At 35.9% G+C, this 14540-nt stretch overlaps 2 long non-coding RNA genes across 3 annotated transcripts in view; one reads left to right on the forward strand and one right to left on the reverse strand.

Annotated features, from left to right (window-relative positions):
• The window catches only part of LOC121392644, a 31309-nt gene extending 22526 nt beyond the window's left edge, over positions 1-8783 (forward strand). Inside the window, exons 1-3 of one of the 2 annotated variants that reach the window (XR_005960525.1) lie at positions 1892-2105; positions 5691-5834; positions 8617-8783. This is a non-coding gene — a long non-coding RNA (uncharacterized LOC121392644). Of the gene's footprint in view, positions 1-1891; positions 2106-5690; positions 5835-8616 lie in introns of those variants that run through there. The other variant, XR_005960526.1, reaches the window with a different exon arrangement.
• The window catches only part of LOC121392655, a 35208-nt gene that overhangs the window by 7093 nt on the left and 13575 nt on the right, over positions 1-14540 (reverse strand). The window contains exon 2 of the long non-coding RNA XR_005960527.1: positions 9802-9935. This is a non-coding gene — a long non-coding RNA (uncharacterized LOC121392655). The remainder of the gene's footprint in view (positions 1-9801; positions 9936-14540) is intronic.

Consider the following 14540-nt stretch of genomic DNA (forward strand, 5'->3'; position numbering starts at 1 on the left):
TTTTCTAAGCAACTTTTTGGATTCTGCCTTTAGACTAACTCGGCAATGCCATTTATCTTGCACTTGTGAATTGACGGTGTCCTTCCCTCGCCAAAGGGATATTATCACTTCACAGGTGCACGATAAACGGTATTGCCGAGTAGCGAGTTGGGTATTTTATTTATTACCCATTATCAACCTTTAATAGGCTTTATCATTTTATGGAAGACTTTCAAACGAAACTGTTATTGAAAATTAGTTTGCAAGTTGACGTACGTATCGCTGGTGACGTTAGTTAGTTGTTGACTGCTGTCACCATGGAAACTATTCTTACACTTGATGCTAAGCGCACACCGGCAACTCGATCGTCTTGTCGGGTTGGTGTACGCTAGCAGCCGACTAAATTGTTGTCACTAATCACTTGTTTGGGGCCGATTAAAACATTGAATCGGGCGTTGGACAGTTGGTTCGATGTGCGCTGGAAAAAAAGACTCAATTGTCGGCTGTATTTATGGTCTGCGCTGCATTTCAGTCCGACGCGATCGTCGGCGCTATGCTCACCAATCACTGCACGCCATCTTATCATGTGACATCAGTCATGATGGGAGCCTGGTTCAATTCCTAATAGCTTCTCTGTAGTTTCGGGGAGATAGAATTTGCTAAGCATTCAAAAATGTGAGGGGGCATTCTAAAAATGTTAGTATACGCTGGGATCTCATGGTGTTTTAACAAAGGTATTAGAGTCTTATAATATTTATGCTCCTTCTTCCCTCATTAAAATGCGTGGGCGCACCCAGACGTTCCTTTTCGACTGTTGTCGACGATGGCTTCTCCATACCACTAGCATAGCAAGAAGTGAAATATGAAGCAGAAGCAGCTTTCTCGCAAATTACGTCATTTTGAAGTATTTCCACCCCAATTTTATTGAGCTTCGACAATCGCGTCGGCTTGGTGTGCGCTGAAAAAACGTTCCGTCAACTAGCGCCGATATTTTTTTCGAGTTGACGTTATCGCCGACAAGACCGTCTTGTCGGGCCGGTGTGCGCTTAGCATAATACGGTTGTTGCTTAACAGTTGTGACGTCAAAGCCTACCGTGAAGCACAGATTACGAAATCAAAACGTATCTAGGGGAAGACATGGGTTTTTTTTTTCTTTCCCTAGGGAAAGATATTTTTTCTTAACACCACTTATCTCTGCCCATATAGTAGTCCGAGTACTCTGACTGTAAGACAGCTAGACGAACATTTGGAAGTTTGTACGCTCTCATTACAGTCGGAGACCAAGCTATGTACTTTCTTTGCAATCGCTGCCCACCAAAGAGTTGTCAACGATTCCCCCTCTAATACCACAATAATCCTATGATTGCCGTCAAATACCTTTACAGCGATAATTTTCGAGTTCCTTGATTTAAAAAAAAAAAATCAACATATTAATCACTGATACACACACACAACACAGAAAGGAACCCAACAGCACCCACATTCAACTAAGCTTCGGCAAACTTCGGACAGCAGAATTTTAAGGTCGCTGACCTGTATTGTAACGTAGCGTCACATGATCACCCACCCAGTGGTTCTGTCTTACATGGGCCATCTCATACGTTAAAACAAGTGCCCGACAATCACCTTAAAAATGTTGTTTTGTTTAACGACACCAAAAGAGATATTGCAAACAGAAAAATATCTTTCAATGCCATTTTAAAAAGGAGCCGTTAGAATGGCAGCGAACTCGAGATGGTCCCTTTACCTGTTTTAGAAGCCATAATTAGTTATAATTACCTCCCGTGGGTGGCCTTTATAAACCAAACAGCTGGCGATTCTGCTGACAATCAGTACACAGTAGGGTATTTTACTTGGTTTCATTATTTTAGTTAATTGGCAATTTCATCAGGCCATTAAAACAATTCAAGCGTTGTTTCTGTTTACAGATTCAGTGAAGTGAGTTGCATTCTTAATACATTAATTACCAACCTCTGTATATAAATAAGAACCTGCAACAATCACCATCACAGATTTGAACAAACTGATCACTACGTTTTCCAGAAGAAACCAAACAACTGCCGCCATGTTGAAGTTCGTGCTGATATTGTGTCTTCTGGTTTCAGTTGCACCACTCGTCAATGCTGGTAAATATATTCTTATGTTCTTTGTTTGGTGCTGGTTTCTTTGTATATCATTTTTGTTATTTCTGGTTTTAAAAAAAGATTGTCAATAAGAATAATTAAAAATCTGCATTTTTTCTCCTTTGTCGTTAATTAACTACAGGGAAGGCCTTTTTCATACTATGGAATTTACTATATGCTATTTATATCCGAGCCTCTTGATTTCTAGATGGGGTTGTTATTTCCAAAACATTTTGTTTTCTTCTTATGTGAAACCAAACTGAAATTATTTACAAACAAATATATTTTTGTAGGAATATGGGACGGACAACCATTTGTCGCAGCTTAGTGTAGTCCGGTTTAGGAAATAGTTCCTCATAAAAAATATACTTTAAAATTCTGATATGCTTTTTGAAATCTTTCTTTGATGATTACACGTAGGTTGACCTCTGTAGTATTTAAATATCCCATTGGTTTGAAGTAACTTGATATATGAAGTACTGATAACAACTATGCAAGTTGTATGGTGTCACTTGTATAACATCAACACGAGGCGGTGGTCAGGCATAGGGTCCATTAATTGAAAATTTCGTGGTCGACCTATGTTGATTTTTTACACGGTACTTGTCAGTCGAGAGCACTCCCTAAAATTAGTAGTCACATGACCCTCTCGACAGTGTTGTATTTTTCACAATATATTCTGACATAGAAATTATATTGAACTGCTTGGAGTAATTAATGGTGGTGTGTAACCTATAGGTGTAACTACAAATGACTATGGTAAACACATCCTAGAAGTATAAAAGGAATGGCAGGTTTGTTTAGGTTTTTTTTCAACGACAGCTGATTGAACCGCGGCAGATCGGGATCCTTTCGGTGTTTTCAGTATGCTGGTTTACGATACTAAACCTAGATTATTTCTAGAGTAGCCTTTGCAAGTTTTCTAATACCCTCATTTGATTATTTTGAAAATGTGTTTCCCCAAACATTTAAAAGTTGAAAACATTTAGAACATATCATCCAGTTTTGTTGCATACCGTTATGGTTCAAGTTTTGTTCCTTACACGCGCTTATCCAGTTCTCACAGCTTGATTCCCCTGTCTTGTACGGTTATGAATTCTCATATACGCTTATCCTATTCTCATATACGCTTTGTCAACTATTTTGTATAGATTAATGGGGCCGCCAAAACGTTTAACAAGTAATCAATTTGCGTAGTCGCGCAACTTCTTAAATTATACTTGAACAAATATAACTGTTTTCATTAAGCGTGTATATTAATTATATAAACAAAGGGATTTTGTTCATAAATGATTTACTTGATGATGAAGGAAACATTTTTGATTATGTTACTTTTAAAGGAAGATACGACCTAAAGACAAACTTTTAAAATTACGCATCGCTAGTGAATGCTGTAAAATCTTTCTTACACTCATTACAAAACATTAGCAATACAACATTCACCCCTACAAAAATACCCATATTACCATTGAAAATGAAAATTATGCTAAATGAAAATACGAGAAGTAAAGATTTGTACAATATTTTAAATAATAAATATGTTATACCAAAGTCACAAACAAAATATGCATCTAAGGGTTTAACATATGATTGTTGTATGTGGGAAAAGATTTATGCTCTACCCTTTAAATGTGTAAAAGATACAACCCTGTTATGGTTTCAGTATCGATTGCTCCATCGGATTTTAGCTACAAATTGTTTCTTACAGATGATACACTATGTAGATTCAAATAAGTGTAGTTTTTGTAAAAATGTCCCTGAAACCTTACAACACTTGTTTTATGATTCCGATAAAATAAAATATATATGGAATGCATTGGAGGAATGGATATTTGAATTTCTCTGAATAAGCATACAGTTATGTTTGGTATGATAAACAGTGATATAAACCAAGTAATTAACTGGTTAATAATCAATATAAAACATCACATTTATAGTATGAAAATTCTAAACAACAGTCTTAATTTTAATGTTATAAAAAACAAATTGCAAAACAAATTTCAAATAGAAAGATACATTTATTTTAAAAATTGTGAGTATCAAAAATTCGACGAACGTTGGGGAAAGTGGCTTAACCATTTTAGTGCTGATTGGCCTACATAAAATCCTAAATATTTCTTTTTATAAGGCTGGTAACCTTTTCTTTCTTTATAGTCTTTGCTTTAAAAATATAACGGGAAAAAAAAAACCAATACACAAAAAACCCAACAACTTTGTAACTTGTTTGGAAAAAAATAAACAATAATTTTAAAAAAAAACCCCAAAACAACAACTGTTTTCCATACTTCTGTTTGAACCTCGCCTATTTTTACCATACTTCATTCATATTTCTAGGATACCAAGTGATGTTCTTACTACATTAGACACCCACTTAAAGCAGTTATTAAAAACACAAACAACCCAAAAACATTTGGGTGTTGATAGACAAACCTTTCCTTTCTATCCTTTCTTTTCTCCCCTCTATGCTCGTTTTATCTATCCATTTTAACCCTCAGATCATTAAAAAAACCCCCACCAAATATGGATATGCTTGTGCAATATAGACGACAAATGAAATGAATGTAACTACCATATGTATCATATATGTATGTATATGTGTACGTGTATATGTATGTGTGTATGTCTATGTCTATGAAATAAGTTACAATTTTATTATTATTGTATATTTGTAAGACGATGTCTCAAGGCACCCCAACCTTGACATTGCCAGTGATCTGGGGTAATAAAGTTTAAAAACAAAAAGCGTCTGTCTCAAATCTGCAACACATCTCTCCATTTTCCGGATATTCTGCTGGGGGGGGGGGGGGGGGGGTGAGTTTAAACATAGTGCAATTGTCTTAAGCAAACGAGGAAATATATGATATTTTATTTCGTAGAATTTTGATTTAAATTCTTAAATTTACTCACCTGTTTTATTTATATTTGTTAATTTACCTTAGTCTGACACCCAATAACCGATGTATTTATTTTGTGCTGGTGAGTCGGTCAATCTGATTAAAATTAGCTCTACTGGGTCTAGCCAGTAGATCTAACAGCATTGCATGGACTGCCATATCCAGGTGACATTTTATCTATAAATAACAATTTAAATATCAACCAATTACACTTCGCCTTTTATAGCGTTATTCGGGAGCATACAAATTCTAAAAATATCGGGCGAGACTATTTATGCAGGAGGCGAACTTGTTGGTGTATTTCAACATTGAAAAAAGAGGGAGAAAAGTGCTGTAATAAACTTTGGATTGTATACTAGTATAAACAGATTTGATTGCTATACCATCACGGGGTTTTTTTTCGTCTTGAAACGAATTTTATATAAAATTTTATATTGCAATTAGTTTCCGGCATAGTTCGTAATTCACCCGAATCATACCCTCCGCATAATCCCGAATGTTTTCAAATTCTTTTCAAATCACTGGCATGATTTTGCAAGTAAGGTTTTGATTGGTCGAATGAAAGGTCAACTGGTCATGTGCTCCAACGGGCTGCTATTAGATCCACATGTAATAGTGGAGTTAATTTTAATTAGATTGGCATGTCGGTAAACATTCGTTCATTCATTTAAAGACCATTCTTGTCATTCCACAGTATGCAGTCCTTCGTATCGGGGTATGTCCTGTTGTAACTCGAACTCGTGCCCAGCTGGTACCACGAAGGTTGGATCATGTTGGGAAGGGAGTGCCGCCTGCCAGGATGATAGCCGTTAACAACAAAACCGAAGAACGACAGCAGGTAAAGATCTTACCTTACAGATGTATTATATCATCCTCGCAACAGGTGGGCAATACAGAACATATTGCAACAAGAGACTACACAGACGACATTAAAGGGACACACCCTAGTTGCGTTTATTTGTTAACCATAACGGCGTTGTTTTTCGCTATTAAACCCCATTTTTCACAAATAAAATTGCACTTTACTTACATTTTATTATTTAGAATACACATTTCCATTCACCTGAAGTGCTTTTTGGTAATCCTGATGTTTGTAAAACCACGAAATGCATTTTTTGCATTTTTTCACAAAACGTGTTGTCGAGAAAAAAACCGTTAAGCAAGCGAGGTCCAATCTATTTTTAATGTCACAGACGTTGGTATATCACGTGACCGTTATCATTTTGGTTCGATTTGTTTTCTCGTGCACGGTTCGCGCAATCAACATCCGATTTGTTGTTGTTCATTTGTGAGATTTTTCTTCACAGTTCGTGAACATTTTCAGTAACAATAAAGGTCAGACAAGTAAGTGTCTCAATACAAAACGTTACAAACCCTTATAACCAATAATTTTGCTAAGTCTTACGATATCTGGAGAGGGGATACAACCAGGACAGAACAGTTGGAACAAGTCCAGGAGAGGTGAAACGAACGCACCCCAAGTCTGTGAAATTTGTCGTGACGTAGGCATTGTTGTGCTTCTACCGGTGACATCAGAACACTAACTTTCAAATTTTTTTCAAGCAATTGGGACATGGGGATTCCCATGGTATTTATCGATATAAAACCTGCTTTTTCACTCCATTTGATAAAAACGTGATCTAAGTATGTTAGAGGTTTGTAGATTAACCAAATTATAATTTATTTTCGCTGGATGGAACTAGGGTGTGCGGCTTTAAATGAATGCAATAAATAAAGCGTACCCAGCCTCCCCAATTAATGAATTAATTGATGCAACACAAACCAAGATATTATAGTTTGCGGAACATTATCATTGAGCTAAACACAGCGTTCTAGAGGTGAGAAATGAATCCCACATCCATCCACCACAATGTCATGTATTTTGGCTTGCTAGTCAATTCGTACCCTGGTCATTTCGTACCTAATTTGATCGCTTCATACCCTAGTCATTTCGTACCATTGCAGAAAGTAATTTTGTACCAAAGTCATTTCGTACTATGACTGAAAGTCATTTCGTACCATAACATAAATGTGTAATGTCAGACGTACTATCACCCTGGTAATGTCTGTTACAAAATAACATTGCATTACAAATGTCTATAAGATGCAAACACCACGTGCAACTGAATAAAAAATAATACTAATGATAAAAATGCAATTAAATAATATCTGCTATTTTGTACGATAGTCGACTGGTAGCTGGAAAATGGTTCAAATTAATTTATTATTATTATCATAATTATTAAAACGTAAATATAAAAAGCGCACTTTGGTCAGTTGGGTTAATGATGACTTGTTAAAGTATACACTGTTTCCCTTGGTAGACGTATTTTCCTATACAGGTATATGCAAAAAAGAAATGTTTTATTTAACGACGCACTCAACACATTTTATTTACGGTTATATTGCGTCAGACATTGTTAAGGACCACACAGATTTTGAGAGGAAACCCGCTTTCGCCACTACATGGGCTACTCTTCCGATTAGCAGCAAGGGATCTTTTATTTGCGCTTCCCACAGGCAGGACAGCACAAACAATGGCCTTTGTTGAACCAGTTATGGATCACTGGTCGGTGCAAGTGGTTTACTCCTACCCATTACGTCTTGCGGAGCACTCACTCAGGGTTTGGAGTAGGTATCTGGATTAAAAATCCCATGCCTCGACTGGGATCCGAGCCCAGTACATACCAGCCTGTAGACCGATGGCCTACCACGACGCCACCGAGGCCGATAGATATATGCAAGTAATATATTCGCTTGGTGTATAAATACTGGTACGAAATGACCAGGCAGTATGACACGAAATGACTATGGTACGAAGTAACTGTGGTTCGTATTTTGTCACAGACAGAACAGCATAAGCCAAGTCCACTGATGCAGGAGGGTATTCGTGTATTGATTGGATTCCTCATTCACGTTTATATGTTTTTCCAACAGCCATTTACACAGAATTATACATGTTTAAATGTATACTTACCTTTGTTCGACATCCAATAGCTGCTGCGTATTTTTGTGCTTGAATGCTGCTAAGCATCCATTCATTCCATATGTTTATTCAATTGACTACAGATTCCAACACGCTGACTTGGCGGAAACAGTGTGTCAGAAAGGAATGTTAAAGGGACATTCCTGAGTTTGCTGTAATGTTTTAATATGTTATCGACTAATGAAATATTTCTACGATTAAACTTACATATTAAATATGTTTCTTGTTTAAAATATTAGTGGCTGTATATTAAACGTGTTTCTGATCGTTCTAATATTTGTACTAGGTTAATTTTTATTATATTTCCTAAAAAATATTGTTTCTTACGTACGAAATTATTTGAAAACAAAATCCAGTTTGGGCTTCTTACAAATATTAAGACGACCAGAAACACATTTAATATACAGACACTAATATTCTAAACAAGAAAATATATTTAATATGTAAGTTTAATCGTAGAAATATTTTATTAGTCTGAAACATCTTACAATGCAGCAAATTCGGGAATGTCCCTGTTTGAAATCAGCGTAGAGGTTTTACATTTCTGCATATTTGGGGTGTATAAATCGTTGTTAAATTGTTACGTGATGTATGTCCAAACAGTAAATTTTATTTTCCATATATTCTATTTCAGATTCTGATTACGAGAAGTTCCATTTAATTTCGTTACCTGGATGAAAAATTGCGACTGACTTTCATTCCTGAACAAATATACATTATGAAGACCTGGTGTTATCCTCACGTTAATGATTATAAAGAAGCTGTCTGTTCTTCCTGAATAAATAAACTACTTCTCAAATATTCGTGTTATTTTAGTGTCACTATAGTGTCACTATATGTCTCCGTCTCCGTCTCCCTCTCTCTCTCTCTCTCTCTCTCCTCTCTCTCTCTCTCTCTCTCTCTCTCTCTCCTCCTCTCTCTCTCTCTCTCTCTCATTTTATAAGGATTCATGTGCATCCAAATACATTATTTTTACTCGCTTTCGTGTATCCAAGATATACAGTACATGAAATTGGAGTATCCCTTAGTTGGGATGGTGATGCGAAAGTGTCCATTTTTTTCAATTGCCAATAAAGATGTTATATTTTGTTGGGTACCCAGCCATGTTGGCATTACTCTTTGCGTGAAAATATAGTTTTCACACATAACTCGTCGACTTAAAAGCCGTATTTAAAATCGGAAGAAACTAGCATGAAATAAGCTCTATTTAGAATTGTCATACACGTGCATTTTACTGGGTTCGGATCCCAGTCGAGGCATGGGATTTTTAATCTAGATACCGACTCCAAATCCTCAGTGAGTGCTCCGCAAGGCTCAATGGGTAGGTGTAAACCACTTGCACCGACCAGTCATCCATGACCACATTTTCCTCAGTAGTGCTATGGATGGGGTCACGTGGGCTGTGATGGGTTTCAAATGGAGTGTAGACATTGCCATTACAATATTTATTCCTGAAAAATACCTGCTTTCAACACTCATTGACTTTATTCAGATTTTAGATTGTGAAGTTTTTAAATTGACTCAGTATATGTAGAACAATAACCTACTGTTTGTCAAAAGCAACAGACTGTTCGTTTTGTGTGTGGGCTTCATAAACAGCGATGTGTTTCAAACACCTGATATGTCTGCTATAATTCAGTAGACAATAGGGTATTGTATTTCAAGATTATATGTAGTTAATTGCCAATTTTACCAACCCAAGCAGTTTTTGTCTTCACTGGATCAATGCAGTGAGGTAAATTGTTAATATCTGGTGATGTCACCGGAAAATAAAATAATTAGCAACCCCAGTATATAAATAAGAACTTTGAACACTCACCATCACATATTTGAAGAAACAGATCACTACGTTTTCAAGAAGAAATCAAACAACTGCCGCCATGTTGAAGTTCGTACTGATATGAGGGATCGAGGTGAAGTCAACGCCAGGTGATGCCACACGAAAATAGGGTCCTACGTGAAAAAGGAAACCAGTCTAGCAAGTCGTTTCGTACACAATTAAAAATAAACAAATAACATCAAAATACAGCGTATTCAACTTGCATTAATTATGAAACGAAATAAAAAGAAGTAGAAACTGATGTGCAGATCGGGATTTTGTTTTATTTCTTGTTTGTTGTACCGTAGGCTTAATATACGTAGGTTAGGTGTGTATGTGTTGTACGGTTTTTTGTGACTAACATTAATTCGGACCAACTGCAAAATGGGAGTAAAATTATTATTTTGTATTAAAAAAAAATTTCAGAAGTGATAATTATTGTGGAGTACAATATCTGTGAATTTACATAAAACCTTATTATGACTTTAAAACAAATTATCGACAATGGCTTGGGTACCAGACGTTTCCTCTCCAAGCCAGTTCGCCCCCAACTATTTATCGGTTCGCCCCACACCCAATATTAATGTTAGACAGTAAAGATGACATTGATTAATATACATGGGTGTTAGTGATCACATGACCTATTTTACCTACAAACGTAGTCATGTTTCATAATTTTGAATTTTGTTTTTTCCTTATCGATATTTTAAAAAAGGATACACCAAACCCCAAGTGGGGGCGAACAGGATTTTTTTGTTGGGGATGAACATATTTGAGGTTTGGGGGGTGGGGATGCAAATTTTATTATCAGTCTTCAAACTTACCTGGATGCTGTGAATGCCTTTTAAGTTAAAATTTATTTTTGCTTTATGACACCACTAGAGCACATTGATAAATTAATCAGCTATTGGATGTCAACCATTTGGTAATTGACGGTTTTCCAAGCAGCATTATTACTTAAGTATACACTTCTCCAGACAGGACAGCAAATATCATGGGGTTTTATATACCAGTCATACCCATGACAGTCACAGTTTGGGACAATATATATTCACACCACTAATAACTATACTTTAATGTTTTCATAAAACATTTTGTCACCTTTCCTTCTCTCCATTTAATAAATAAAATGTTCCACTTAAATTGTTTTTGGAATACAGATTGCAGTAGTGAAACAATATGGGCCAATTCATAGGCGTACGGGACGTGTGGGGGGGGGGGGGGGGGGGGGGGCTGTAGCCCTCCAAATATACCAAATTAAATACAAACATGCTAACCTCAAAACAGTTTACTTCAAAACCACTGAAATATTTTGCGTGAAATAACTTTAATGCAATATAACCCTTCGGCAACAGAAAACAATATATATATATATATATATTATTGTGCCCAAATTAGTGAGATCTAAAGCCCTGAATACCAGTGCCACTAATGCAACAGCTGTGAAGGGTGAACTATTTTTAGATGAATTCTATTTAGTCATCAACATATTTTGGGTTGGTTTATTTTTTACATCTGTCACCATGTTATGTTATATATACAGTACACAACAGAAAAAAAAAGTTGACAAGCAATCCATAGTTTGACAGTGTATTTATCCCCTGCAGTAACTATCCAGGTCTTCCATCTGCTCACCCCTCCCTCTCTCTCTCTCTCTCTTTCCGTCTTTTCCATCTCCCTCCCCCAGATCAAAGCCAATTAATGTCAATGAATGTGTGTGTGTGTGGGGGGGGGGGGGGGGGGGAGGGGTATGAACCCAAATGTATGTAAACAGAAAGCATTTATAAATGTCTAAAAATATAAAACCAACAACATGCAATGCATCATAATTTAGAGATATAAATCACAATTATGTCAAACAAATCCCCCAAAAACGTTCAAGCACATGTGATACACTTCACTTTCTCTGTTGCAGAACATTGGAAATGTATATTTTTATATTATAGGAAGTTGTGTATCTACTTGATTTTCATTCATGACACATCCTTACAATATTTATTACCATTGTAAGGCAATGATTCGAGGACCCCCAACCATGACATTGTCTGTTTAATCCGGGGCAATTAAAACAAATTTAAAAAACTGACTATCCAGAACCCAATTTCATGTAGGCTTTACTCATACAAATAACATGTGAAATGTTACTGAATAATAGTCCAAGTGGAAAAACCCTGTTTCATATCAATTTTATTACCATTATTTCATGGCTTACATTGGATGACAACTTTCAGTGGACTAATTTTTAGTCATTCAAAGCATAACAAAAATTCCAGTACCCAATGTTCCAAGTACAGTCTGATATTCACTTGTATCTCACAACTTCAACATCTGACACATTGACACTTAATACTTTTTTTTACTAAGGAACAATCTTCATGAAACATAAAAAACTTTGTTTCATCATCTGAATACGAATCTGGCACTTTTCTTATTGTTTCCATTTTGTAGTCTGCTTGTCCTGTCCCAACAAGACAATAAATCAGGTTCTATCCATAAAAACAAGCATGGAATGGCTTCTAGCTTCAGTCTTTAAGGAACCGTACTAGTTCTGTACCTGAAATGCAAAATTCAATTATAATACAAATGTATTCATGTAGCTAAGCTTAATATGTTTTGCACTTATTTTTAAATCAACAAATAGGAAACAACAGGAATGTCTGTTTAAAGAGCCTCCGTAGATCCTATAGTATAGGTACTTTAGTACTTAGCATTTGACATACATGTATAGTAGTTTTAGTGAGAAAAGAAACTTGCAGCTTTTACACAACCAAACATCTATCAAATATACACAAAATAATATTAAAATAATATTTGGGTGGAGGGGGTGTTATTGGGTTATTGTTCCTTTTCTTTCCTTATTTATAAATCTTTAAAAAAATGTGAAATGACTCGGGCCATCTGGTAACAAGGGCAAAACAACATCATAAAAGATGTTATAAAAATATAATATTATAATTTATATAGTATAATACTATTACTGGAATCAGTATAAAGATGCCGAGAGGAGGTGGGGGGATGATTCTGTGCAAACAAATATAATACATTTATATTCTACCAGTAATTTGAAAAAAACACCCCCACAATCCAAATATTATTTTAAAATTTGTATTCTTATAAGTTTTATGCATGGTACACATGTATGTAAGGTTATATGGTTATGGAGAACACAGATATTGAGAGAGGAAACCTGCTTCCACCACACAATGGGCTATTCTTTCTGATGGGCAGCCAAGCAATCTTTTATATGCAAACTGATACTATCAGTGATAGAGATAGTGTGCCTTTAAGCAAAAAGAAAAAATACATATCGTGTTATTAATATTTTATACTTTAGCATTACCTAAACTATATTGTAACAGAATCTACAGGAGAAAATAGTAAAATAAAAATTCAGTAGGACTTACATGTTTTATAATCTTCTGTCACAGAATATATCATTTTATATGCAGTCTGTAAAAACAAACACTGACGCAGTGACGGTCGACTTTCAAGTGTCATTTGTCTTATCTCAGCAACAATCTGTCTTTTCTTTTACAATATCTTGTCACTTGGAAAGTTTCCTTCTTCTGTGGTATTGAGGAACACAAAAACACGAAGAAGTCATTATTTATAGAACTTTTTTTGAAAAATGTTATAGACGCAAAGTCGTTTACTTCCTTGTTTTTCATAGTGTCACGTGCGACCCTGTTGTTGCGTATCGCCACCTATTGAGGAGTTGGCGCACATCGAAAGCTCATTGTGTCTTCTGGTTTCAGTTGCACCACTCGTCAATGCTGGTAAATATCTTCTTGTGGGTTTCTTTGTGATGTTGGTTTCTTTATTTGTGTTGTCAATAACTACAATCTCAAATCTGCATTTGTTTTCCATTCAACTTAGTTTTTGCATTTATCATAATTTGACACCCAATAGCTGAAGTATGTTTCGTGCTGGGCTGTCGTTAAACATCTATGCTCTGCTCTACTCTACTCTACTCTACTCTACTATACTACAGGGTTGAAAATTAGCAAAGGGCGACTAAGAATTTTATAAAGGTAGTCCGTTGGACGACCATCGATTTTAAAGTGGCTAGTATGTACCAATTAAAAAAAGAAATGCACTAACTGAATCGAATGACCAATGTGACAAAAGACACCGAGTCTCTACTGGCGCGAACTGTAGATCTGGCTGGAGACGTTCTATATTTTGACAGCGCCGGACTGACCAGACTCGGTCTCTGCTTCTACGATTTTGGTCTGGGGCTGTAAAAATATATAGCTCAAAATGTTTCATACACTTGAATTGTTTTTGTTTTTTTGCTTCAGTGTGAGAGTGTTGAATCTTACCATCGGATCTTCACCAATTAGCACAGCGTAACTGTTCTTAGTTTTGTTTTACCGAAATGTTGGTGATGTAGATTCTTGTATTTTACTTTCCAACATTAAACAAGATTAAAGCGGCTATATCCGGAATATTTTTATTATTTAAGCATATAGAACAGAAAGTCAAATTACGTTTGGTGCATATATGACGCCGCACTCCGCATTGGTTTCACTACGCTGGCTTATCCAGGTCAAAAACAAAGCCAGTATTTTGAAAGTGGGACACTTTTGACGGGCTCATACCGATCTCGGTTTTCATCGGCTTATCACAAGTGTGGAATTCCCCAACAAGAGATCACGTGATATTTCGCAATTTATGAACAAATTTAACTGTCTTGATTGAGGGGTCGTCTCCTATCTCCAAAACATATTTATATCCAT

The sequence above is a fragment of the Gigantopelta aegis genome, chromosome 3 (assembly GCF_016097555.1).
Source record: "Gigantopelta aegis isolate Gae_Host chromosome 3, Gae_host_genome, whole genome shotgun sequence".
Taxonomy (NCBI): domain Eukaryota; kingdom Metazoa; phylum Mollusca; class Gastropoda; order Neomphalida; family Peltospiridae; genus Gigantopelta; species Gigantopelta aegis.